The 25,633-nt window shown below is 44.1% G+C and overlaps 1 protein-coding gene across 1 annotated transcript in view; it reads right to left on the bottom strand.

Annotated features, from left to right (window-relative positions):
* Positions 1-25,633, bottom strand: part of SLC35F5 (solute carrier family 35 member F5) — a 1,937,586-nt gene that overhangs the window by 1,227,715 nt on the left and 684,238 nt on the right. The gene's annotated exons all lie outside the window — the stretch shown is intronic.

Below are 25,633 nucleotides of genomic sequence, written 5' to 3'. Positions count from 1 at the left end.
ACGAGCAAAGCTACAGTACAGAGCGACCTAAATCACAGTATCAGGTGCAATGACCTGCATTCGGCGGTGAGATAGTTTGAGTATGTCACAGGTATGTCCAATTTTATACCTCTACACCAACGAACTGAAGTCATCATCCAGATGTACATGCTAGGAAGGTAAAGATACGGTTGATGTACCAGACTATTGACATGTTGTCGGACTATATAGCAATTGTCCTTGATGGAAGGTTGGACTGAAATGCTTGCAACGCTAGAAGCGCTGCCCTCAGTTCTAGGACACTGACATGCAGGTTGGCCTCTGTCTGACCAGGTACCTTGGACAGTCTTCCCTTGGTAAACCCCTTCCATCAGGGAAGCATCCGTCTTCACTGTGGCCCTGGGCTGATGTGGGCAAAAGGGGAACTCCATAACTGTCTGGCTTCATTCACCATATTAAAACCAGTTTGCTTTGTTGAGTTATATGTACTGGAAAGGATATAGGATGGTGCATGGGATTCCACTGTGTCAGTAGGAGCCACTTGAGAAGTCTCATGTGTAGTCTTGCTAAGGGCACTAAGGTAATTGATGCTGCCATCAAGCCCAGGAGTTGAAGAACCACCCAAGCCGAGACTTGGTTTTGACAGAGTATCACCCGGATTTGGAATCTTATCCTGTGTAATCTGTGATCTGGAAGAAAGATTAGGCAAGCATGCGTATTGAAAATTGTTCCTATAAAATTCCAATGTTTGCATTTCCACCAGTTTATCGAGATTCCTAGGAACTCTGCTAGTGTGAGAGTATAATTTAGAGCCATCTCCAGTAGACACTTGGTGGGGGCGGTGAAAAGCCAATCATCTAAATATGGAAAAGTACAGTTTTGTACCTACCATAAATGTAGATGTTCGAGTGCTAATACAGCTGCAGTCATAACAGATGGGTTTTCCTGCTGTCAGGCGGGTCCTCGGTCGGCCGAATTCCAAAGTCTAGGTCCAGCGTCGGTTGTCGTCGCTTCTTCCCTGACGTCAGAGCGACAGGGGTATAAAAGAACCAGCCAACGCCATTTTCTTCAGTATTTCTTGCCCCAGATGTCAGGTGCCCCCAGAAGGAAGGCAATACATAAATTTATGCAATAATGCAATGCAGTATAATCACAAAACAGTAGTTGCAAGCAAATACACCATAAAAGAATACCCCAACCAGGTTGTATGAGGAGGTGTTAGCCATTAGGCCTGTTCCAGAGGGGAAGGAGGGAGGGAAACCTGGACTGCAGCTGTATTAGCACTCGAACATCTACATTTATGGTAGGTACAAAACTGTACTATGTTCATCGTGCATACAGCTGCAGTCATAACAGATGGGTAGAATCCCAAAGCTAAAATAAGGGTGGTAGGCACTAGGTGGAACTAGGAGGAGCTAGGATGCCCTGCAAAACTGCAGTGGCAAAACCTGCTCTAGATTTGGAGTATAAAGGCAGGTGATAGTGCTTGGAGAAAGTATGCACAGAACTCCAAGTGGCAGCTTCCAAAATATCTTTGGTAGGAACCCCCCTGAGGAAAGCTGCAGAGGTAGCTGTGGCCCTAGTGGAGTGAGACCTTATGCCTGCAGGTACAGTTTTACCATGAAGAGTATAAAAAAAGCGTATGCAGTGGGCTATCCACTTTGAGATTGTCTGTTTGGAAATAGGCTTCCCTTGAGCCCCTGTAGCATAGGACACAAAGAGTTGCTCTGATTTTCTGAAATGCTTTGTTCTGTCCAAATAATAGCGTAGTTGCCTGTGAATGTCCAAAGAATGTAGCAGCCTCTCCCCTTTGTTTTGAGGATTGGGGTAAAAGGTAGGTAAGTGGATAGCCTGATTCAAGGCTACCCTGGATACTACCTTTGGCATAAAGGAAGAGTTGGTTCGTAAGGAAACTGTCCTGATGGAAAATGATGAAAGGTTGCACAGCCATGAGGGCTTGTAGTTCAGAAACCCTGCGAGCTGAGGTGATAGCCAGCAGGAAGGCTGTTTTCCAGGACAAATATTGTAGTTCTGATGAGGCAGCTGGCTCGAAAGGAGGCAAAGTCAGATTCTCTAGAATGAAATTGAGATCCCAAGCAGGCACTGGTTGTTTCCTTGGGGGCTTAATATTCTTAGCCCCTCTGAGGAACTGTCTTAAGAGGGGGTGAGAGAATAAAGGAGGATCAGTGTTGTATTCTGCAGAAATGGCTGAGGCATGGATTTTGATGGAAGAGAATGAAAGTCCACTGCTTAGCATCTCAGCTAGGTACTGTAATATTTGAGGTAAATTCAATATTCCAGGGTTCTGGCCCTTTTTCTCATTCCAAGCACAAAACCGTTTCCATTTGGCGGAGTAGGCTTTTCTAGTAGAAGGTCTTCTGGCCTCCAAAATGACATCCTGTACCTCCTTGGAGAGTAGGGTCTGTTGTGATTTTAAGGAATCTTCCATGCGGCTAGATTGAGTGTTTTCAGCTGACTGTGAAGAGTTGTGAAGTTGTGCCGAGTCTGTAGAAGAGGCATTAGAGGCATGATCCATGGTGGGGAATGCGTCAGGCTCCTCAGGAGTGGGTACCAGTGTTGCCTTGGCCAGTCTGGAGCGATGAGAATCATCTGTGGTCTGTCTGCTCTGGTTTTTAATAGAACTTTGGGGAGCAGAGGAAGAGGTGGAAAGGCATAGACTGTCATTGCTGTCCAACTGAAAGAGAGTGCGTCTACTTTCCAGGCCTGTGGATGAAAGGTCCTTGAGCAGAATTTTGCCAATTGGTGATTTCTCTGGGAGGCAAAGAGATCTATGTCTGGCCTTCCCCATGCTTGAATTATCTTTGAAAAGACTTGAGGATGCAACTTCCATTCGTGTGGATCTGTCATATTTCTGCTTAGGTTGTCTGCCAGCGTGTTTTCCTTGCCTGGCAGGAACTGTGCTTGAAGCTCGATTTGCAATTCTAGAGCCATGTTCCAAAGAGACATGGCTAGCCTGCATAGGGGGTATGAATGAGTTCCTCCCTGTTTGTTTATGTACCACATTACCGTGGTGTTGTCTGTCCTTATCAATAGCTGGCCTGGATGCAGCAGGTCTTTGAAAGCTATAATAGCATTTATTACTGCTAGCATTTCCTTTTGATTGATGTGTAGGTGCTTTTCCTTTTCGGACCATCTGCCCTGAATGCACCGATTTGCCATGTGCGCCCCCCCAGGCGTAATCAGAGGCGTCTGTTGTGATGATTTGGCTTGCTTGAGGCTTGCAGAATGGGAGACCTGTGTTTCTTGGGCATGCTTGAGCCCACCACAGAAATTCCTTTTGAAGACATGGAATTAGTGGTATTATTGTTTCCAAGCTGTGGCTGTGCTGAGACCATAGGTTTTTCAGGTACCATTGAAGTTTCCTCATATGCAGCTTTGCACATGGGATTAGTAGGATGCAAGATGCCATGAATCCCAGAGCCTGCAGGATTTTCCTTGCAGTCTGCCTGGTGAAAGTTGCCATTTTTCTGAAGTATTGAGTTAGTTGCCCTTGTTTCTCTGGCGTGAGGTAGGCCATCTGGGTGTTTGTATCCAAGTTGGCACCCAGGAAAATTATTGTTTGAGATGGTAGTAGCCTTGATTTCTTTTTGTTGACTGTGTATCCCAGGGAATTCAACAACCTTATTACAAAAGCCAGATGTTTCAGAAGTATGTGCTTGCTGTCCGCTTGGATAAGGCAGTCGTCCAGATATGGGTATATTTGTATCTCTTGTAGTCTGCAGTAGGCAATTACTGATGCCAGGCATTTCATGAACACTCTGGGCACAGTAGATAAGCCGAAGGGCAACGCAGAGAATTGATAATGTGTTGAACCTGCAAGAAATCTGAGGTATCTTCTGAAATCTTGTCTGATTGGGACATGCAGGTATGCCTCCTTGAGGTCCAATGTTACCAGCCAAGACTCCTTGCCCAGCATGGGAAGAAGCTGCTGTAATGTGAGCATCTTGAGTGTTTAAGGATGGATAGGTCCAAAATAGGTCTCCAATCTTTGCCCTTCCTTGGTACCAGGAATAGTCTGGAATAAAAACCTTGACCCTGTTCTTGTGCAGGTACCTCTTGAATAGCTTTCATGTCCATGAGATCTGAAATTTGTTTTTGTGCCTCTGCCCTTTGATTGTGTGGCAGGTTTGGCATGCCTCTCATTTTTGGAAGGGTGTGAAAGTGGAATCTGTAGCCTCTGTCTATAATGTCCAGGATCCATTTGTCTTTTGTGACAATATGCCAATTTTTTGAAAATAGTGCCAGTTTCCCACCTAAAGGTGCTGCCATTTGAGCCTTGCTTGGCATGCAAAGGGGAAAGTAATTGATTCTGCTTTCTGAATGGCTGTGAACTATCCTCACTGCCTCTTTGGGTAGGTGCTTGCCATTGTCTGCCTCTAAACGATCCTTGAGATTGCCCTCTACCCCTCGGGCGCCTGTATCTACCTCTTTGGGGTCTGTCAGTGGCTGGAAAGGACCAATTTTTTGAAGGCCAATTTCTACTGAAGCATGGAGGTTGTACCTGTAGGAAATCTTTCACTGTTTGCATTGATTTTGCCTTTTCCTCCATTTTCTTTAATACCTCCTCAGCTTTAACACCGAACAATACATCTTTTTGCAGAGGTGCATCCAGTAATTTAGTTTTTACATGATCTGGTAAAGTTTGCTCTTTAAGCCAAGCATGTCTACGTATGACTGATCCTGTAACAGCAGCTCTACATGAGGCTTCTAAAGCATCAAAACCACATTGCAAGGTATGTTTACCTACTTGCTCTGCACTATGTATCAAATCATGCAACTCCTTCAAATCTGGTTGTTCAGGTTGTGACATTTTGTTTCTCAACTGTGATAACAGAAACTGTTGGTACTTTAACATATGGAACTGGCAGTTTAATGCCCTCATGGATAAGGTGGCCGAGGTGTATACCTTTTTCCCCCACCTTTCTAAAGCTCTGGAATCCCTCTCTGAAGGTAATGGATTTTTAGCAGTGGAGGCCTTAATTCCCTTGGGGCCTTGTGAGATAGTTTCTGGGTCCGCCGCATGGCTTTTGTATAAGAATTGGTGTGAGTCAGGAACCCGGTAATACCTGTCAGGCTTGACTGGGGCTGGAGGCAAAGAGTCTGGGTTGAGGCAGGATTCCGAATACACATCATCAAGGATATCTAAGACAGGAGGTATAGCCAGAGGCCTGTGCTGAGGGAGCAAGAGAAAATCCCTAAGCCTTTCCTTGGAGTCTGAGTACTCTTGGCCTTCCCAATGGAAGTGTTCCCTCAAGGTATACAAGGTTTCCCCAAAAGAGTAATCCTCAGGGGGGATACAGAAGGAATGGACTCCTCTGCATCAGAATCTTCAAACGGGGAGTATGAATGTTCCTGGTCATCAGAATGTTCTGAAATAATGGAGGCCTGGTCCAAGGAGGGGGATTCTTCCTCCACTCTGGGCCTTTTTTTCCGTGGGGGGGGGGGTTGAGAACCCCTGATAAGAGTAATTAAGTCCTCAGCCATTTTGAGCATCTGCTTTTTAGGCATGGGGCCTTGAGAAGGGCCCTGTGGGGTTTGTTTTTTAGAATGCATGGCTGTCTTAGACTTAGTGAAAACCTTGATGGAAAAAGAAGAGGAAGGCCTGAAGACACCTTGAGAGGAGGCAGACCCGTCTAAACTCTGAGTTTCACCGCCAAGAGTGGCTTCGGTATCTGTAGTCGGGGTGTGGGCCGAAGAGCCTGCGACCTCAGGTACAGAAGACACCGCCAATGAAGTGTCGTTGGTAGTCAGGGGCTGCGTAGGCGACTCGCTGAGAACCGGACCACCTGTAGTCGGCTTTGGCGTGGTGTCAGTAGAGGCCACAGACCTCGTGTGTCGGTCCTTATCTTTGCGTTTTTTAGTCAAAACTGGAGTCGGAGTATCCGACGACATTATGTAGTTAAATTTTTTTCCAAAAAAGTGCTGGGCGAACTCCGCCCGACGCTTAATGGTGCGTTTGTTGAATGTAGCACAAAAACGACAGGCCGAGACGTCGTGGTCTGGGCCTAAGCAAGGAATGCAGAGGGAATGAAAATCCTTATGCGGTATTTGCTTCCCACAAGAAATACAATTATTAACTTTGTCTGACATCGGTCTGAGGCAAGAAAAGTTTCCCCAACGGGGTACTTAGCTTTCAAGAAGACTTCGGTTGTAGATATTCGTAATCTCAGGAGCTGGCCGACCGGCACTTGCGAACTGCTTCTGCTTCGGGCACCGCGCGGCAAGAAAGACTGAAGAAAATGGCGTCGGCTGGTTCTTTTATACCCCTGTCGCACTGACATCAGGGAAGAAGCGACGACAACCGACGCCGGACCTAGACTTTGGAATTCGGCCGACCGAGGACCCGCCTGACGGCAGGAGAACCCATCTGTTATGACTGCAGCTGTATGCACGATGAACATCTAACTTAATCTTGTGGAATTAAACTAAAGTCTGATTGCTTGATACAAGCCTTTAAATGTATGCAATTGTGGGCAGGCATAAGCATGCAAGAGGCAATGACTAACCCTTCTTGAATAAAACCAAGTGTCTTGTTTTTTCTGGGCACCCTGCTGTATAATATCAATACATTCCATGGTGCTAATCAGAAGGGTCTGTGTTTTTCTTATGTTATGACACTATGGATATATTTTTACTTAAGTGGCACTTTTTTGCCAATTCTCAATAAATACATCACATAAGTAGGAGACTCACTTAGGAACTCTCTCTCTCACACAGAGGTGCCGGAAGCTGTTGAAGGCTGGGGGGGGGGGGTGAGAGGGGCACTTAGGATCTAAAGAGGGCAACACACACACACACACACACACACACACACACACACACACACACACACACACACAAACACAAACACAAACACACACACACTCATAAGTAAAGGGAAGTTAGTTAAATGGTGCAGGTTGTGTATTTTTCAGTAAATCACTGACCAGTTTTAATAAAACACGACTGGTGCTGAAATGTCTCGAACCTGGCGTGGAAGAATCACATATGTGCCACCATCTGGGGTTCAGTGTGCAATGAACTTCTGCGGTGCAGGTGACATGTGGAAGAGACACCTGCCTTAGTTTTAGCAGCAGCTGCGTCAGTTGAGAGCATATCTTTTTTTTGTAGCCTACATTTTTCGGATGTTGTTCTCACGGAAGAGGAGGGGAGAGGGTGTGTATGAAGCGTGACTGCAACAGCAGCAGCTTTGCCTCCAGCTCTCAGGCAGAAAGCCTAATTTGAGAGCAATTTCTATGCGTTTCAGCACACAGTTCACTGTTGGAAAACGTAACGAACAGGCTCACTGGAGGGAAACGTATCTTCCTAACTTTTCAATTCTTCCTTTGTATGTCACAGTAGACAGTCCTTGAGCCTTTAGTTCCAATAAGTTGTAACTATGGAGTTGTTCACCAAAGGAGACACTGAATTGTGGATCAGGAAAGTTAGACGTGTACCTGCTCAGTTTGAATTGAGGACACCATGGTTTTCCACAGCTTGAAAACTGCAGTTTAGCAAGCGAACAAAGTAAGTTGAATGGTCAATGATGTGTGTGTGTGTGTGTGTGTGTGTGTGTGTGTGTGTGTGTGTGTGTGTGTGTGTGTGTTGGGGGGCATTCCAGGGACTTTGCTGACTGTCACAGAACTGTCTTCTACTCACCACCTTTTCTAAAAGTCACCAATGGAGAGCTAAATTTTGAGTGAAAATTAGGGACATTTGAGACATACAATAAATGCTTTGCTTTGTGATTGCATATATTTTATGCACCCTTCCAGTAAGCGATGCAGGTTATGAACTGTTATTTTAGTTTGCAAAATTTAACGTAGAATCCAAATGGACTAGATCAGTGGTTCTCAAGCACTTTCGACCCAGTGGTTGAGAAACACTGGCTTAGACTGAATTCAGACAGTACAGTTAAGAGTTTATATGACAGACAGTATAAAAAGCTTTAGAGAGGTCTAGAAAGATAGAAGACACAAGGCTGCTTTTGTTCCAGTGCTGACTAATAGTGTTAGTGAAGCTAGTAACAGCTATGGTAGTGCCGCAACTACAATGGAATCCATGCTGGGTATTTGCTAGAAGCTGGTTGGAGAAGAGATGGTTTAGAATTTGAGTATGTATGCACTTTTCAAGGATTTTGGTTAAAGGTGATAGAATGGCACTGGATTGGTAATTTGACAGTTCAGTTGAGTTTCTGCCTTTGTGAAATGGCATTAAATATGATATTTTCCAGAGAGCAGGGATATGTTGTTCTGAGATTGAACGATCGACTGGGTAAGATATGCTACTATTTTAAGGTATTCAGCAAGCGGTCTGTCTGCTGTAAGGGTAGTGGGTTCAAGTTTATTAAGATATTTAAATATAGTACTTGTTGGGACTGGTTGTAGGGAAAAAATGATTGGTTTTATGAGCTAAGGAAGAGAGATTTGGTGGTGGTGTTGGGCAGTTACGGATTCAGTGAAATATTTGTCAGACTGGGTGGTAATATTGTTGGAGTTACTGTTGAACAGAGAGGGTGTGCTAGTTTGGCCTGGTTGCAGAATTGTGTTAATAGCAAACTACAATTTCTGTGGGTTCTTTTTGTGCTTAAGACTGTATATCAGTATAGTGATTTTTTTATCAAGTCGGATTTGCTTTTTATATTTATTTCTTAGTTCAAGGTATTTCTGTCGATTTGTTGTGGTTTTATTATGGACCCAAGTTTCCCAGGTTTTCTCTCTTTCTTTTAGAAGTGTTCTTGTTACTCTGGTAAGCCAAGGAGCATAGTTAGACTTTATTCATACTGTTCTAGTGGGGGACAGTCTATTTAGAATGTTTAGGAAGTTAGTGCTGAAATATTCTACTGTGTTGTCGGATGGGGGGGTTCAGTGGATTCCAGTTACAGAGTTTGAGTGTGGATACAAAACCTTGAAGTTTGAAAGTTTTTGCATACTGAATTATGTTGTAGAGAGAACGTTTTTATTGGGTTTACTTGATGTTGGACAACAAATGTTGGGAGGTGGGTCACTAAAAGAGTCAGGGAGGCTATCAGAGTGACAAGATAGTGCAGGTTGGTTAGTAAGGATCCAGTCGAGGACAGACTCCTTTTTTGATGCTTTGTCTATCCTACTTGTGTTCTGATAAACTCACTCCACCACCTACTGTCATTGTCAGAGTCTGATGCAAGTTGACAGAATGCAAAGTGCTTCAAAACAAGCGAGGAAAGGCCTGAGGAGACCAGTTCAACATCTGCAAGGGACTATCCAATTATTCAGGGAGAGATGTAATTACTCTAAGCTTTAAGAATGTGTTCGCATGACATCCTAAAATGAATAAGGTGAACTCTATCCAAGTGTTATGATAAAATTAACAGTCACCTTTATACCAGTGTGTGCTAAAGTAACATTTTTAGAAGTATGATTGTTACATTAAAATATAAAGAAAAACTAAAGCAAAGTGTCCAGAATAAGTGACCTCATGAACTTATTAGTTATAATGTCAGTTGGATTAAACGATACAGAGCATAACTAGCTCAATATAAACTAATACACTCATATGCTTCTTAGATGTACGATTATAATTTTTCTTGACTGCTAACTATTTAATGCACTTTCAGATGCAGTATCTCACTCAGCATAGGTAGATACATACATTTCCTAGCATGAAAAGATGTAGTGGCAAGCAGAAATTACAGTGCAGAATTCTAGTACTTTTTTCACATCCAGCAGGAAAATGCTAATGTCACTGAATTATCTAGAGAAGTTCTATAATATGAGTGTGTACTTCTCTTGAGAAATGAGCAAATTCAAAATGTAATTTATGCAGTTTAGACAAAAAAAAAGGGAAATGATGAGTAAGTAGTATGAGAACTTTCTGAACCTTGCTTGAATTGTGGAATATGCATTTTCTTAAATGCAGGCAGTGGATAAATTTCTAACTATATAGCTGTTTGACATTTTATCATACCAGGCAAGGCCCATTTTCAGAGATGGCCTGGAAAGAAGTACACACACTAAGAAATAAAAAAAACACAATACGATAATTCAGTTCTAAATAAGAATTGTAACAAAAACAGCAATACAATCTGTGCAATAAACGAAGATGACCATAATGACAAAAAGAGACTATTTATACTATGTCAAGTAAAAAATGTACTAATAGAATAGCACAAATTGAAAGGTATATAAAAATTGCTGTAACTGTGGACGCAAACACTTCCAAAAGAAGTTGGAATGCACACAATGACCATGTGGGCACTGGAAGTCAAACAAAATTAGCAGTAGCATGACTGGATGTACGAGTGCAAAGGGATGCGTCAGAGATGCAAGATGTGAACTGAAAGAACTGGACTGTGGAAAGGAGGTACCGAAGACTAGTTGAAGGTACTGATGCTATATGATTATCTGCTGAATATAAAAGTAAGAAATTAATCAGACAATACTACAGTGTTAAGTGATGTCACATGTTGGACAGGTTTCTATATTGTAAGATTTGCACGACCTTCTCAAAGTTGCTGTACTGTTGATTACCCTTAATTCATCCAACTCAAGAAATGACTGGGGTTTTGTTGCTTAGTTTGGTATGAGTTGATATGTAGGAGAATTTCAATGGAGGATCTAAGTAATCTAATGATTGTATACCACTACAGTAGTGAACTGATGGATCTGAATCTTTTGTAAACGATTTTGAGTGAATGTTAAGAGAAATGCAACCAATTCTACTTGTGAATGATATCCAACTTTAACTTATTAAGTATGCAGTGTGTGTGGGGGGTACACGTGTGCTCAATGACAAGTGAAAAGTTCACATGGTCGGAGCAGTGTCACAGGATCATCTGGGAGAGAATGTAACTACCTAAGAAAATGGGGGAGCCAGGCTGACTGGCATTTGTTTTATGAAACTCTTAGCACAGCTGGGGAAAAAGTATGCATCAGTCATCTTGAAAGACTAAGCTGAGGGATAAGACAATTTTGTTTGTTTGAATGGAGGTGGTGGATCCCAGTGGACAAACTGTCACAAGTACTTATGAACTAGAACTGGATGCACCAACTTAGATTGCGGCTTACACCAAACATAAGAGTGGCTTGGCTCCAGATCCTCTTGCCTACAGGGGTGGTGAAGAGGGATAACGAATGTGTAAATATATGCTGGAGGTGGAGATGCAGTGGCTCTGATATGAAGTACTGGGGTAATGAAGGTATTTTGGACTTACAGGTTTTAAGGGTCAAGTACTGTAGGTTGCAACAGAATTACTGGCTGCTAAGAGTTGCATTTTAGCAGGGGACAGGATTACATTCTAGTACTAGTCTCTTGGGTTCTTAACTTTAGGATGGGACTAACAATCCAAAAACATCTAACAGGAGATGAATATTCAGTTTTATCAGGCTTAAAGCAATAAGTGGATCTAAGGCTTAAGGAGAGATGGGTGGATTTATTTGTTGAACGTTTTTCATTTAATGAGTGGAGGGAGGCTCTGCAACTATGAGGTATGCTACTAAGTCCATCAGATTGACAATTTTCACCTGGAAATGCTTGTTTAGATATATTTACACGCCAACCCAGTTGCAGAAAGACATGCGTAAATGGGTTTGCCTTCGTTGAAGGCTGAACGTCAAGCTGGCACCTTGGCGTTCGTGAAAATCTACTGCTAATCATTAGCGGATCAGAGTTCCGCTGTGGCGACCCCTAACCGGGAAAGGCCAAAAGACAACATTCACCATTCTCTCGTTTTATTATTTTTTTAAAAATATCACTAGGGGGGATGAATTCCAGTTCTATAAGAAATTAACTTTTATAATGATACTACTGGCAAAGAAGTGGATAACCAGGAAATGGAAATATGGTTAATACAAACAGTTACAGACCTGATACTACTGATATGCAAGCTGGCTAAAGAAGAGATCTAGCGTTTATAGGGAAAGACTAATCAGACATACAGAAATAATGGTTGCCTTGGCAGTGTGATATAAAATCACTTAGGTTCATAGGTTCATACTAGGCTATCTGCCCTAGGGCATTTATAAGCCTAGCCAGTGTGTGTTTGGCTTTCGCCACCCATTTTAAATGAATTTTGCTATGCCCTTTTTCGAGGTTAGTATACTGTGCCTCTGTGTAACAGTGACACAGAAGTGATACCCGGGGTAAACCTACGATCTCCCATCCACTCAAGATTCCTCTTGAAGAGAGTCAATGAGGGACTCTGCCTAACCTGGACTGGGATTTAATTCCAGAGTGAAGGGAGCCTCTGGGTTATGAATCTGTCCCGCCAGCATGTCCTATTTATTTCAGTGCTGAGGTTCAAGTCTCTCGAGCGCGTAGCTCGATGGGATTTGGATTTTCTGAGGTGCAGCATGTCCATTAATTCCGGGTTGGACATGGCTTTATACGTCAGGCACAGATCGCCTCTGAGCAGGCGGTATGCCACTGAGTAGAGCTGGAGTTTCTTTAACCGGGCAGCATATGGCATCTGTTTGAGCCCTATGATCCTCTTGGTGAGGTACTTTTGGGGTCTTTCCAGTTGCTGCAGGTGTCTGGTAGGGTACATCCCGAAAGGGGTATTGCACTCAATTATGGGCCTGATGAGGGATGAGTAAAGAGGCACGATGACCTCCCCTGATCTAGATGTGAATCCCTTCATGATTAGGTGGGCTATATAAAATGTTTTTCTAACCACTTTGGCCACGTGGTTGTCAAATGAGAGATTGCTATCAACTTGGGTCCCCAGGTCCCCAATTACTTCTTCTATACTTAATGGATTACCACCTATGTGGTAATTTGTGGGCACTTTGTTTTTGCCAAAGGGGATGACTATACACTTTTTGGCATTTAGCTTGAGGCCATGGCTCTGGCACCAGTTGTCTGTTTCTATGAGGCCCTTTTGGAGGATGCTTGTGTCGGCTGGAGAGTCGATTATGGCGCTCAGTTTGCAGTCATCTGCGAACTTAGTTAGCCACAGTCCTTCCATGTTGGCCTGTACCTCTGAGAAATATATACCGAACAAGAGAGGTCCCACGACTGAGCCTTGTGGGACGCCACTTGTAACTGGTTTGGAGTCTGACATGGCTCCAGCAATTCTAACCATGTGGGTTCTGTCCTTGAGCCAGTTTGCAACCCATCTAGTGACATAGGGGTTTATATTTAAGCTGGTGAGCTTATCTATAATGCCCGAGTGGGGTATTGTATCGAAGGCTTTTGCAAGGTCCAGGTAGGCCGTGTGGACCACCTTCCCCTCATCAATGGCCTTGGTGACTGTTTCAAAGAAATCAACCAGGTTTAGGAGGCAGGATCTGCCCTTAACAAAGCCGAACTGGGTAGAATCCAGTGTCTGTAGGCCCCCAATATCTTTATTTATGAGGTCCATGATGATCCTTTCCATAGCTTTGCAGACCAAGCTAGTCAGGCTTATGGGGCGATAGTTTCCAGGATCTGTTGAGGCACCACCTTTGTGGAGAGGGACCACTGTTGCTGTACGCCACTCTTTGGGTACATATCCTGTAGTAAGGCTGAGATTGAACAGTAGTTTTATGTTTGGGTTTAGCTCTTCTTGGAGTTCATGTAGGACGCAGCCCGGGACACCGTCTGGTCCCACTGATGCTGTGTTTTTTGCTTTGGAGAGGGCAGCTCTTACCTGAGCATCTGAGATGTCAGGGGGGCAGCACTCTGCTGGGATAAATATTTGCCCTTTTGGTGGGGGGGGGGGGGGAGTTTGCGCCGGACCTGTCAGCTAGAATGTTGGCAATGTCTGTGGGTTCGGTGTATTTTTTGTCATTTTGGACTAATTCTGAGCATATCTGGGAATTCCCACCCAGGTTCCTAACATAACTAAAAGAAAGCCTTGTGATTATCCTTAGTGTCCTGTGCAATTTTTCTCTCGAAGCTGGCCTTAGACGATTTTATGAGTGCCCGTAGTTTTTTTGCTAATACTGATCAGAGATGCCTTCCCTTTTTGGGATTTTGCTCTATCATGTAGTAGCTTCCTCCTTCTATTGTATAGTTTGCTTATGGCTGGGGTCCACCAGACAGGACATCTGCCTTTGGGGGATTGGGTCTTGGTTTTATTTGGGATTGCATGATCCATGCATTTCTGAAGGTGTTCATAGAATGCGCTTATAAAGGATTCTGCGGTCTGGGCCGTATTTTCAAGTGGCTTAGTAATATGAGCAGGGAGACACATTTCTGAAATTATTTCAAATGTGGTAACCATACAGGTTCTCTGCCTCGAGCCAAAGGAGCGCAGATATTGGTTTATCCAGGTCCCTTTACTTCTTTGATTTAAATTAAATGATATTGTGTAATTTAGTATATGGGACTAATGATTTACATTAAGGTTTTGTCTATCAATTAAGCTAGTCAAACTCTTGGTGTTTTTTTGTTTTGAAGTAGCAGATTAAGATGGAGTTAGTTTGCAAGTTTTTTTCTTTTTTTTTAAATTTATTTACTGCCTTAGGTTTTACTCTTCTGGGTATATTACTACATTAACTAGCAATTGTCTGGATATTCTCTATTGTCTAATGTTATAACTATTTCAATAAAGCTATACTTGGAAAAAAATAAAATAAAAGTTAGCAACACGATGTACAAGGTAGGTACCGTTACATATAAGTCCACATATTGTTGCTTTGAACGACAAGAAACAGTAAGAAGAATTAGATTTGGAAGAGCGTACAGACAGCAAAAAAAAAAAAAAAAGTCGACAAGCAGATAGAAGCTAGGAGGTAGAAACGAGGAGACTAAAAAGGGATAAGGCAAGCTGCTGTATAATGTCTGGAGTAGTGGATTTAGATGAGCCATCTAATAGTTATAGGAATAGGGTGTCACAGTTCTTGGACTTTTTTTAATTAGGAGAAATAGTTTTAGATTTCTTTCTGCTCTGATTTTCTGATGGATAGATTTTGACAGTGCTGCTACATAAACCAACTAAAGTGATTGGTTACTACTGGATTTGAGAAAAATACAGTTATGTACACCCTATCATAAATGTAGATGTTAGAGTGTATTCACTGCATCAGTTTTTCTTGCCCTAACCTGTCAGGAGCCCCCAAGTAGGAGTCCAGGTTCTGGTGGAAGAAACCCCACCAGTAGAAAATAAAAAACAGTAAGTCCCTTGTAAGAAAAGGAGAACAACAAGTTAGAAAGGTAATAAAAGGAGAAGGAGAAGAAAGAGGGATGGAGAGAGAAACCAGGACTGCAAAAGTGAATACACTCAAACATCTACATTTATGGTAAGTGTACACAAATGTAATATGCTCTTCGTTTTTCACTGTTGCAGTCATCACATTTGGGTTGATTCCCAAAGCTAAAGAAAATGGTGGAGGCAGTCAATGAGGATGCCCTGCAAGACTGCAGAGGCAAACCGTGCCCTGGATTTGGAGAAGAGGGGCAGGTGGTAACGCTTGGTAAAAGTGTGAACAGATGTCCAGGTGGCAGCCTCTAGGATATTCCTGGTGGGGACTCCTCTAAGGAAAGCTGCAGAGATGGAGGCTGCTCTTGTGGAGTGTGTCCCGACTCCCTTGGGGGGAGGCTTTCCAAGCTGTTTGTAGCAGAAATAGATGCAGTGTGCTATCCATTTGGAAATGGTTTGTTTGGAGATGGCTTTGCCTTCTGCCCCTGTAGCAAAGCTAACCAGCAATTGATCCGACTTTCTGAAGGATTTTAGTCCTGTCTAGATAGAATCTGTGCACATCTAGAGAGAATGAAGAATCCTTTCCACCTTGTTCTGGGGATTAGGAAAAAAGGTGGACAAATGAATGTATTGGTTGAGAGCCACACTGGACACCACCTTGGGCATGAAGGATGGGTTAGTTCTGAGGGATACCCTGTCTTCATGGAAGATGATGAAGGGTTCCACAGCCATGAGTGCCTGCAGCTCAGAGACTCTTCTGGCTGAAGTTATGGCCAGAAGAAATGCTGTCTTCCAGGAGAGAAATTTTAGCTCTGCAGAAGCAGCTGGTTCAATAGGGGGCAGGGTGAGCTTTTCCAATACAAAGTTAAGGTCCCAAGCTGGTGTTGGTGCCATTCTGGGTGGCCTCAAGTTGCTAGCCGCTCTTCGGAATCGTTTAATCAAAGGGTGTGAAAAAAAGAGGCTGCTCAGTGGTAAAATGAGAAGAAATAGCAGAGGCATGAATAATTTATAGAGGAGAAAGTGAGGCCACTGCGCAGTAGGTCAGCTAACTAATCCAGGATGAGAGGGAGGGAAGGCTATGCCGTATTGGCTCCCTTAGCCTGGATCCAGGTGCAGAACCTTTTCCATTTATCAGCACAAGACTTTCCGGTGCTAGGACGTCTGGTCTCACGGATAACATCAAGAACCTGTTTACTGAGGTTGGCAGATTGGTTTGGGGTTAGGAAATAAGCCACGCTGCCAAATTGAGTGTCTGCAATTGGGGACACATGAATTCCACTTCCCTCTGGGTCAGGAGGTTTGGAATCTGAGGAAGATGCCATGGGGGTAGTGAGGACAGGCTGCACAGCAAGGGGTAACGGTGCTGCCGGGGCCAGGCTATAGGAATGGTCCTTGTTTTTTCCTCCCTTATTTTCAGCAGTACCCAGGGGAATGAGAGATAGGGGAGGAAAGGCACTGACCAATAGATTGACCCAGGTCTACTTTCGGGCTTCCCCATTTCTGAGTTATTAGGTTGAAGGTACTTCTGTTGAGTTGACACACATGTGGGTCCAGATGATTTCTGCTTAATTGGTCTGCCAGAGAGTTGAGAGAGCCTAGTATAAATTGTGCTAACAGGTGTAGTTGCATGGCAGAGGCTGTGTGCCCAAGGGTCATGGCCAGCCTGCATAGAGGGTAGGAGTGAGTTTCTCCCTGCTTGTTGATGTACCACATCACAGTGGTTTGTCTGTTTTGATCAGAAGAGCCCCTGGAGAGAGAAGGGGGTTGAAAGATATCAAGGCGTGCTGCACAGCCATCATCTCTTTTTGACGATGTGCAGAGGGATTTGCTTTGGGCTCCATTGGCCCTGTATGCACCTGCCGTCCAGGTGTGCACCCCAGGCACAGTCTGATGCGTCTGTGGTGAGTGTCTGGGCAGCAGGGGGTGGGGAGAGAGGCATTCCCTTGTTGTGGGAGCATGCTGTTGCCCACCAAAGAAAATCTTTTCTGAGGCAAGGAATTATCAGGTAGAAGAGTTTCCCGGTCTTGAGAGTGCTGGCACCAAAGCTCTTTAGATACCATTGAAGTTTCCTCATATGCAGTCTGGCATATGGAATGAGTAGTATGCAAGATGCCATGAACCCCAGAGCTTGCAGGATCTTCCTTGCAGTTAGCTGTGGCCTTGTGGCTAGTTGAGAGAAGTAGGCTGTCAGGAAAATGTGTTTCTCTAGAGTAAGGTATGCCATCTGGGAAACTGTGTCCAGACTTACTCCCAGGAAGATTATCCTTTGGGTGGGCACCTGTTTGGATTTCTTTTCATTGACTGTGTACCTTAGAGAGGTTAGAAGTTTCTTTACAAAGGCCAGGTGCTTGAGCAGCTTCTCCTGGCTGTCTGCCTGAATAAAGCAATCGTCTAAGTATGGGTAAATCTGAATACTTTTGTCTACAAAAGGCAATGGCTGGAGCCAGACATTTTGTGAAAATTCTGGGAGCAGTAGATAAGCCGAAGTGGTCCTTGGTAATGGTTGCCCAGGTGCTCGAGTGAAAGGACAGTTTTCCTCCTAGGGGTAAGTGAAGGTGGGCAGAGGGAGGGAGTGGAAGAGGAGAGTCATTCTGAGTTCTTACCATAAGGGGGTGGCTTAGAACTCCCTGGTTTTGAAGTGGAGGTAGTTCACTACTTAGACCTCTGCATTCCCTGGGGCTGCTGCCGGGGAGGTCTGCTTCCACGGGGCCTAGGCTGGACCGGTGTACTGGGAGCAGGAAAGGACTAGTGTTTGGAGGGACAATGCCTGCTGAACCTAGGGGACTGGACCTGCAAGAACTGTTTAAATAGATTTTGTTTTTTTCTTCCATCTTTTTTAAGACCTCTTCTGCCTTGGTGCCAAATAAATTATCTTTGTGCAAAGGGGCATCCAATAATTTAGATTTGACATGCTTTGGCAGGGGCTGTTCCTTAAGCCATGCATGCCCTTCTGACAGATGCAGTGACTGCTGCCCTGCAAGAAGCTTCTAGGGCGTCAAAACCACAGTGCAAGTTGTGTTTAGTTACTTGACTTGCAGAATTTGATTTAAGTATATTTTCTGCACTTATTTAAGATTTGAGTGAGTAAATATTGTGTCTTGCATTCAGTAAATATTGTGTGCATCTCTGAATCTCTGCAGTAGTTCCCCACCCCCTCTCCCTGTTTCTTGTTGTGGTGTTAATCTTGTGTGGCTTTGGAATTGCCCGCCCCTGCTGTAAATCACTTTTTGCACACTCCTCCTGGACCCATCTCATTCGCTCACTCAACTGAGTACAGTGAGATCATATTTTGATTTTGGATAATCTTACCAGTCCCATCTCCTCTGCAGTGTACAGAGAGAGCACTTGGGAAGGGCATTCCCCTATAGTATCTTAATCTGCTCTGTTTCCTCCATCTCAAAAAAAAAAAAAATTTTTTTGCAGCACTTCATCTGCCTTAATGTATTTCTTCCTACTTTATTACCTTATTTTGCTTTTGCCTCTTTTAACATTTTAAAGTGGAACCTGTGTGTTGAGAGACAGCCTTACAAGACTATCTGCAAATATATAGAGCTGAGAATATTTTTCTGTATTATTCTGTATTATAGAGCTAAACTGTTGCTTAGATATCTGTTGTCTTACTGTTCTGCAAATATACAGAGATCAGTATATATTTTTTTGGTTTTATAATTTGCACTCTGATTCCTCACATCTCTGTTGAAACTGGTTTCCCCACCCCCCACTCCCTGTTCTTGGTTGTAGTTTAAATTTGGTGGCTTTTGCAGTGCCTGCCCCACTGTAGATTTGATCTAGGACACTCCCCCAGTCCATTCTCTTTACCGCATTCTACCTAATAAACCCTTTCTGCACTTGCTTTTAGTCCTTTTTAATTTAATTACATTTTTTCAAACTGTGTGTGGACTAATATAGCTACATACTCAAGTGTGCCAGCTTACACTGCATGTGAATTGTTTTTACTACTGTTTTTGCTACTTTTCTGAAAAAAAAAAAATTATCTGCTTTTACTGTATTTGTGTTTCTTCCTACTTTATTTTGCTTTTGCGTCATCTTAAAAGTACTCAGTTGTATTTATTACTGCTTGGTGCATCTCATTCTAAGCCTTTTAGTTTAAGCACTTGGGCTTCAGACCAGTTGTTTTACATTAAGAAGGTTTGTGGTCTGCACTGTGGTGGCAGAACAGGTAGCTTACATCCTTCTAAGTTGGGAACTGCTGATTGAGGGCTCAGTGTCTGTTATTCTAAAAGTGTATTAATTCTGGTTTAAGCACTTGGGCTTCAGGCCAGTTATTTACATTGGAAGGGTTCGTGGTCTGCACTCTTGTGGGAGGAGAGGCTGGACTCTGCCCTTCCGAGCTGGGAATTTCTGCTTAAAGGCTTATAGTGCCTGCATATTTTAACTGCTTCTTACTGAAATTGGTACACCTTGTTTGCTGTAGCATAGACTAGATCCAGGCCTGCTGAAATCTAGCATAGACTAGATCCAGGCCTGCTGAAATCTAGCTTTGTTTGTATAACTTGAGCACTAATCCAGGCATTCTTTAAAGTATTCAATTGTATTTATTCCTGCTTGGTAGTAACTTGATTAAAGTGTAGCTATCATTCTAAGTCTTTTGGATTAAGCACTTGGGCTTCAGACCAGTTGTTTTACATTAGGAAGGTTTGTGGCCTGCACTGTGGTGGCAGGACAGGTAGCTTACATCCTTCTAAGTTGGGAACTGCTGATTGAGGGCTCAGTGTATGTTATTCTAAAAGTATATTAGTTCTGGTTTAAGCACTTGGGCTTCAGGCCAGTTATTTTACATTAAGAAGGTTCGTGGTCTGCACTCTTGTGGGAGGAGAGGCTGGACTCTGCCCTTCTGAGCTGGGAATTTCTGGTTAAAGGCTTATAGTGCCTGCATATTTGAACTGTTTCTTACTGAAATTGGTACACCTTATTTGCTGTAGCATAGACTAGATCCAGGCCTGCTGAATCTAGCTTTGTTTGTATGCTTGTTATTTCTGTGAAACGCTAATTCCACCTAAAACGTGGCTTTTCAGCGCTTCTGCGGATCCCTAGTGATATCTGCATTGCTTACTGTACTTATTTCCTTGTTTCACTTGAAAGAAAGTTACTGTTTGTCGTTTTTGCATTCAAGTTACCTGTAACACATTGCATTTAAGTTATCTGGCACTTGCTCACTAAAGCAATTATATAAGTCAGCACTAAAAAATTAAAAGCACTACACCCTCACAAACTCCCCTCGAGTACCTTGTTCCCCATTAGCCCTTTTTTTCAATTATAAAGGAATTCCCAATACTATTCTAGCATGTCCAAAGGTCAGTTGTCAATCTCCTCTCCGGTCCAGCTGGTGAACCTGGGAATCTTGAGGCAATGTTACAACTGCCTCATGTACACAGACAACCCTCTCCTCCTCCCAACAAATTCCAACACATGTGAGAGATGCATCCATATAGCCATACTGGAGGCTAAGCTCTCTCAACTCAGTACTGGCATAACCAGTCAGGAGGAGAAGGAAACCACACTCACTACAATTCCAGTCTCACATAGACCTACCACGACAGCAAACCAAATACATACACACACAAAAACATACTCAGAGGCTCTAAATAAAAATCTGCCTAAGCAGCAGAGACCTCCAAAGCAGACACCCAAGTAACCGCTACCCCAAAACAAAACACGTACAACACATAGCTCACAAAGCCAGTGTGCCGAACAGTCACAGCCCTTAAGGCTAAACAACACACCTGATACACTTGTAATAGGTGACTACCATCAGGCACACTGACGTCCCGCTCACCAGGCTGAACAAGAAGGTCACGGTGAGCTGCCTGACGGGCGCTAGGATCCGCCACATAACACAAGCACTCAGGTCACTCCAAGGCAAGTACAAATATAACTCAGTCATTGTCCATGCTGGTGTGAATGACCTGAGATGTACCTCCCTGGACTACATGAAAAGAGACAGAGGAGATCTCTGAGCATGTAGTCCAGGCTGGTATGACGCTGACCTTGAGTAGCATCTTACCCTCACCAAGAATGATGCCACAATATGAAGACAAGATGATCGATTTCAACAACTGGCTTAAGTATTGGTGTCATTCAAAGGGGATCCAATGCCTGTCAGCCTGGGATGTCATGCTCGACAAGCCACGATGCTTCACTAGGGACGGCTTGCACCTGTCACCCCTCGGCTTTCGGATATTGGCAAAGGCTTTTGCTACCCCCATAGTGCCTTTTTTAGGCAATGCTCAAAAGACAAACCCATCTCCATAGGTATCACAAGGGATAAGAAACTAAGAGTAATGCTACTCAACACCAGTAGTCTAAACCTCAAGATGCATGCACTCGAAACTCTCCTTAGCATGGAGAACATAGATATCTGTGCAGTAACAGAAACCTGGTTCAAGGCTCCCGAGAGCACCCCAGCACTACCAGGTTATACCTCATACCATGCTTTTCGGCCCCAAAACTTGGACCGAACCACAAAAGGAGGGGGAGTATCAATATTCGTCAAAGATACCCACACCTCCAGGTTGGTGGCACAGCACGAAACATCAGAGACTATCCATGTGCAACTAACAGTGGGTAAAACTGCCTTCCAGTTTATAGCCTGCTATAGACCACCCTCCCAAACCCAGGAATCCCACTCGGCCTTCCTGAGAACACTGGAAAATATGAAGGTCTCTCCAAACACTATTACATTGGGTGACTTCAACTACCCAAACATAGACTGGGAGCATTACTCTAGCTCCAACACCCTAGCCCAAAGGTTCCTAGAATTTATAAACTCAAATGCTATGGAACAACTTGTTACCACTCCCACAAGAGAGGAAAACATACTGGACCTGATCATCACCAACATGGGGACTTTATGCTCCAGACCAGAAGTGTATCCCTCATTGGTAAGATCAGACCATAAACTAATCTCACTGGATATTCACATCCTGACTCCACCCCCTGCCCTGAAAACCACAGTGAAAAACTTCTCTAAAGCAAATTTCACACTCCTCAAAACTGAGGTGGAATCCTTCAAAGCCCCCGGGCCTGTGTAAAAAATGGCCCAGACCGCAGAATCCTTTATAAACGCATTCTATGAACACCTTCAGGAATGCATGGATCATGCAATCCCAAATAAAACCAAGTCCCAATCCTCCAAAGGCAGACGTCCTGTCTGGTGGACCCCAGCCATAAACAAACTATACAATAGAAAGAGGAAGCTACTACATGATGGAGCAAAATCCCAAAAAGGGAAGGCATCTCTGATCAGTATTAGCAAAAAACTACGGGCACTCATAAAATCGTCTAAGGCCAGCTTTGAGAGAAAAATTGCACAGGACACTAAGGATAATCACAAGGCTTTCTTTAGTTATGTTAGAAACCTGAGTGGGAATTCCCAGATATGCTCAGAATTAATCCAAAATGACAAAAAATACATCGAACCCACAGACATTACCAACATCCTAGCTGACAGGTTCAGCGCAAACTCCCCCCCCCCCCCACCAAAAGGGCAAATATCTATCCCAGCAGAGTGCTGCCCCCCTGACATCTCAGATGCTCAGGTAAGAGCTGCCCTCTCCAAAGCAAAAAACCACAGCATCAATGGGACCAGACGGTGTCCCGGGCTGCGTCCTACATGAACTCCAAGAAGAGCTAAACCCAAACATAAAACTACTGTTCAATCTTAGCCTTACTACAGGATTTGTACCCAAAGAGTGGCGTACAGCAACAGTGGTCCCTCTCCACAAAGGTGGTGCCTCAACGGATCCTGGAAACAATCGCCCCATAAGCCTGACTAGCTTGGTCTGCAAAGCTATGGAAAGGATCATCATGGACCTCATAAATAAAGATATTGGAGACCTACAGACACTGGATCCTACCCAGTTTGGCTTTGTTAAGGGCAGATCCTGCCTCTTAAACCTGGTTGATTTCTTTGAAACAGTCACTAAGGCCATTGACGAGGGGAAGGTGGTCCACACAGCCTACCTGGACCTCGCAAAAGCCTTCGATACAATACCCCACTCGGGCATTATAGATAAGCTCACCAGCTTAAATATAAACCCCTATGTCACTAGATGGGTTTCAAACTGGCTCAAGGACAGAACCCACATGGTTAGAATTGCTGGAGCCATGTCAGACTTCAAACCAGTTACAAGTGGCATCCCACAAGGCTCAGTCCTGGGACCTCTCTTGTTCGGTATATATTTCTCGGAGGTACAGGCCAACACGGAAGGACTGTGGCTGACCAAGTTTGCAGATGACTGCAAACTGGGCGTCATAATCGACACTCCAGCCGACACAAGCATCCTCCAAAAGGGCCTCATAGAAACAGACAACTGGTGCCAGAGCCATGGCCTCAAGCTAAACGCCAAAAAGTGTATAGTCATCCCCTTTGGCAAAAACAAATTGCCCACAAATTACCACATAGGTGGTAATCCATTAAGTACAGAAGAAGTAATTAGGGACCTGGGGACCCAAGTTGATAGCAATCTCTCATTTGACAACCACGTGGCCAAAGTGGTTAGAAAAACATTTTATATAGCCCACCTAATCATAAAGGGATTCACATCTAGATCAGGGGAGGTCATCGTGCCTCTTTACTCATCCCTCATCAGGCCCATAATTGAGTACAATGCCCCTTTTGGGATGTACCTTACCAGACACCTGCAGCAACTGGAAAGACCCCAAAAGTACCTCACCAAGATGACCAAAGGGCTCAAACAGATGCCATATGCTGCCCGGTTAAAGAAACTCCAGCTCTACTCAGTGGCATACCGCCTGCTCAGAGGCGATCTGTGCCTGGCGTATAAAGCCATGTCCAACCCGGAATTAATGGACATGCTGCACCTCAGAAAATCCAAATCCCATCGAGCTACGCTCGAGAGACTTGAACCTCAGCACTGAAATAAATAGGACATGCTGGAGGGACAGATTCATAACCCAGAGGCTCTCTTCACTCTGGAATAAAATCCCAGTCCAGGTTAGGCAGAGTCCCTCATTGACTCTCTTCAAGAGGAATCTTGATGAGTGGATGGGAGATCATAGGTTTACCCCGGGTATCACTTCTGTGTCACTGTTAGACAGAGGCACAGTATACTAACCTCGAAAAAGGGCATAGCAAAATTATTTTAAAATGGGTGGCGAAAGCCAAACACACTCTGGCTAGGCTTATAAATGCCCTAGGGCAGATAGCCTAGTATGAACCTATGAACCTATGAATGCATTAGCTCTTGTAAATCTTTAGATTCTGCCCAAACAGGAAAGGAAGATATTTTCTGTTTAAAGAGTTCCAAGGTATGTTGCTGAAATTTCAGCATATGGAACTGGCAATTTACTGCCCCGATAGCAAGAGTAGCTGAGGTGTACACTTTCTTAACCCATCTGTCCAGTGCTCGGGAATCCCTGTCTGAGGGGATGGGATTCTTAGAAGTGGTTGCTTTAATCCCTTTTAGCCCTTGAGAAATGACCTCAGGGTCAGATGTAGGATTTTTGAAAAGATATTTGTGCGAGTCAGAGACTCTATAGTACCTGTCTGGTTTTCTGGGAGCAGGAGGAAGGGAGTCAGGAGTTAAGCTGGATTCGAGGAAAACATCCTCCACAACATCCAGGACAGGGGTGATGGCCAAGGGTCTGTGTTGTGGAACATCTAGGAATTCCTTGAGTCTCTTTTTAGACTGAGGGTAGTCCTGTCACTCCCATTGGAAATGCTCCCTTAAGGTATGCAGGCTTTCCCCAAAGGAAAAATCCTCTGGGGGAGAGGCTGAAGGAATAGAATCATCTGCATCAGAATCCTCATAAGTAGAGAGGGGTTGCAGGTCTTCATATTCAGATGCATCAGCTTCATCTGACTCTTGTTCAGACAAAACTACAGGGGACAGATCTCTTTCTTTTGGAGGGAGTAGTTTGCCTTTCTCTGATCAGCATGATAATGTCTTCCGTCATTTTAAGCATTTGAGACTGAGGCAAGGTAGCAGGTGCCTGAGAGTGGGTCGGTTTCTTGGGAGTGGTTCGTACCCTGGCCCTAAGAAACTGGGTAGTTTTAGAAAGAACGGTAGTTGCGAAAGAAGACGACGGCTTGTGATGAGAATCGGTAGTGCGAAGGACTTCCTCGGAAGCCGGTGCCTGCTCAGCGGCTCTGGACCCATCCAAGGTAGAGACTACTGCAGGATCCTTAGTCGAAGAAGGGTTTTGTGGCATATCGGACTCCGAAAGGGTCTCAGTAGCGGCCTGCGAATCAACAGAAGCAGGCATCAGGGGCTGCAAAAGCACCTCACTGAGTACCGGAGAACTGACGACTAGCTTAACAGAATCGTCATTGGGAGGTTTGGACCTGTGCGGTCTGTCTCTCTCTTTATCTTTACTTTTTTTTTCCGGAGCATCTGCTGTCGGATGGCTTACCGAAGCCATATCGGAAGTTAAGAACTCTAAGCGAAAATATCTGGCCACAATAAAGGCCTGACGATGGATAGTTCTGGCATTGAACAAAGCACAGAAGCGACAACAAGGGATGTTGTGGTCTGGGCCTAAACAGGTGATGCAGTAAGACTGGAAGTCTCG

The sequence above is a fragment of the Protopterus annectens genome, chromosome 6.part0 (assembly GCF_019279795.1).
Source record: "Protopterus annectens isolate FY-2018-M chromosome 6.part0, PAN1.0, whole genome shotgun sequence".
Taxonomy (NCBI): Eukaryota; Metazoa; Chordata; order Ceratodontiformes; family Protopteridae; genus Protopterus; species Protopterus annectens.
This window is presented reverse-complemented; position numbering and strand designations above follow the sequence as displayed.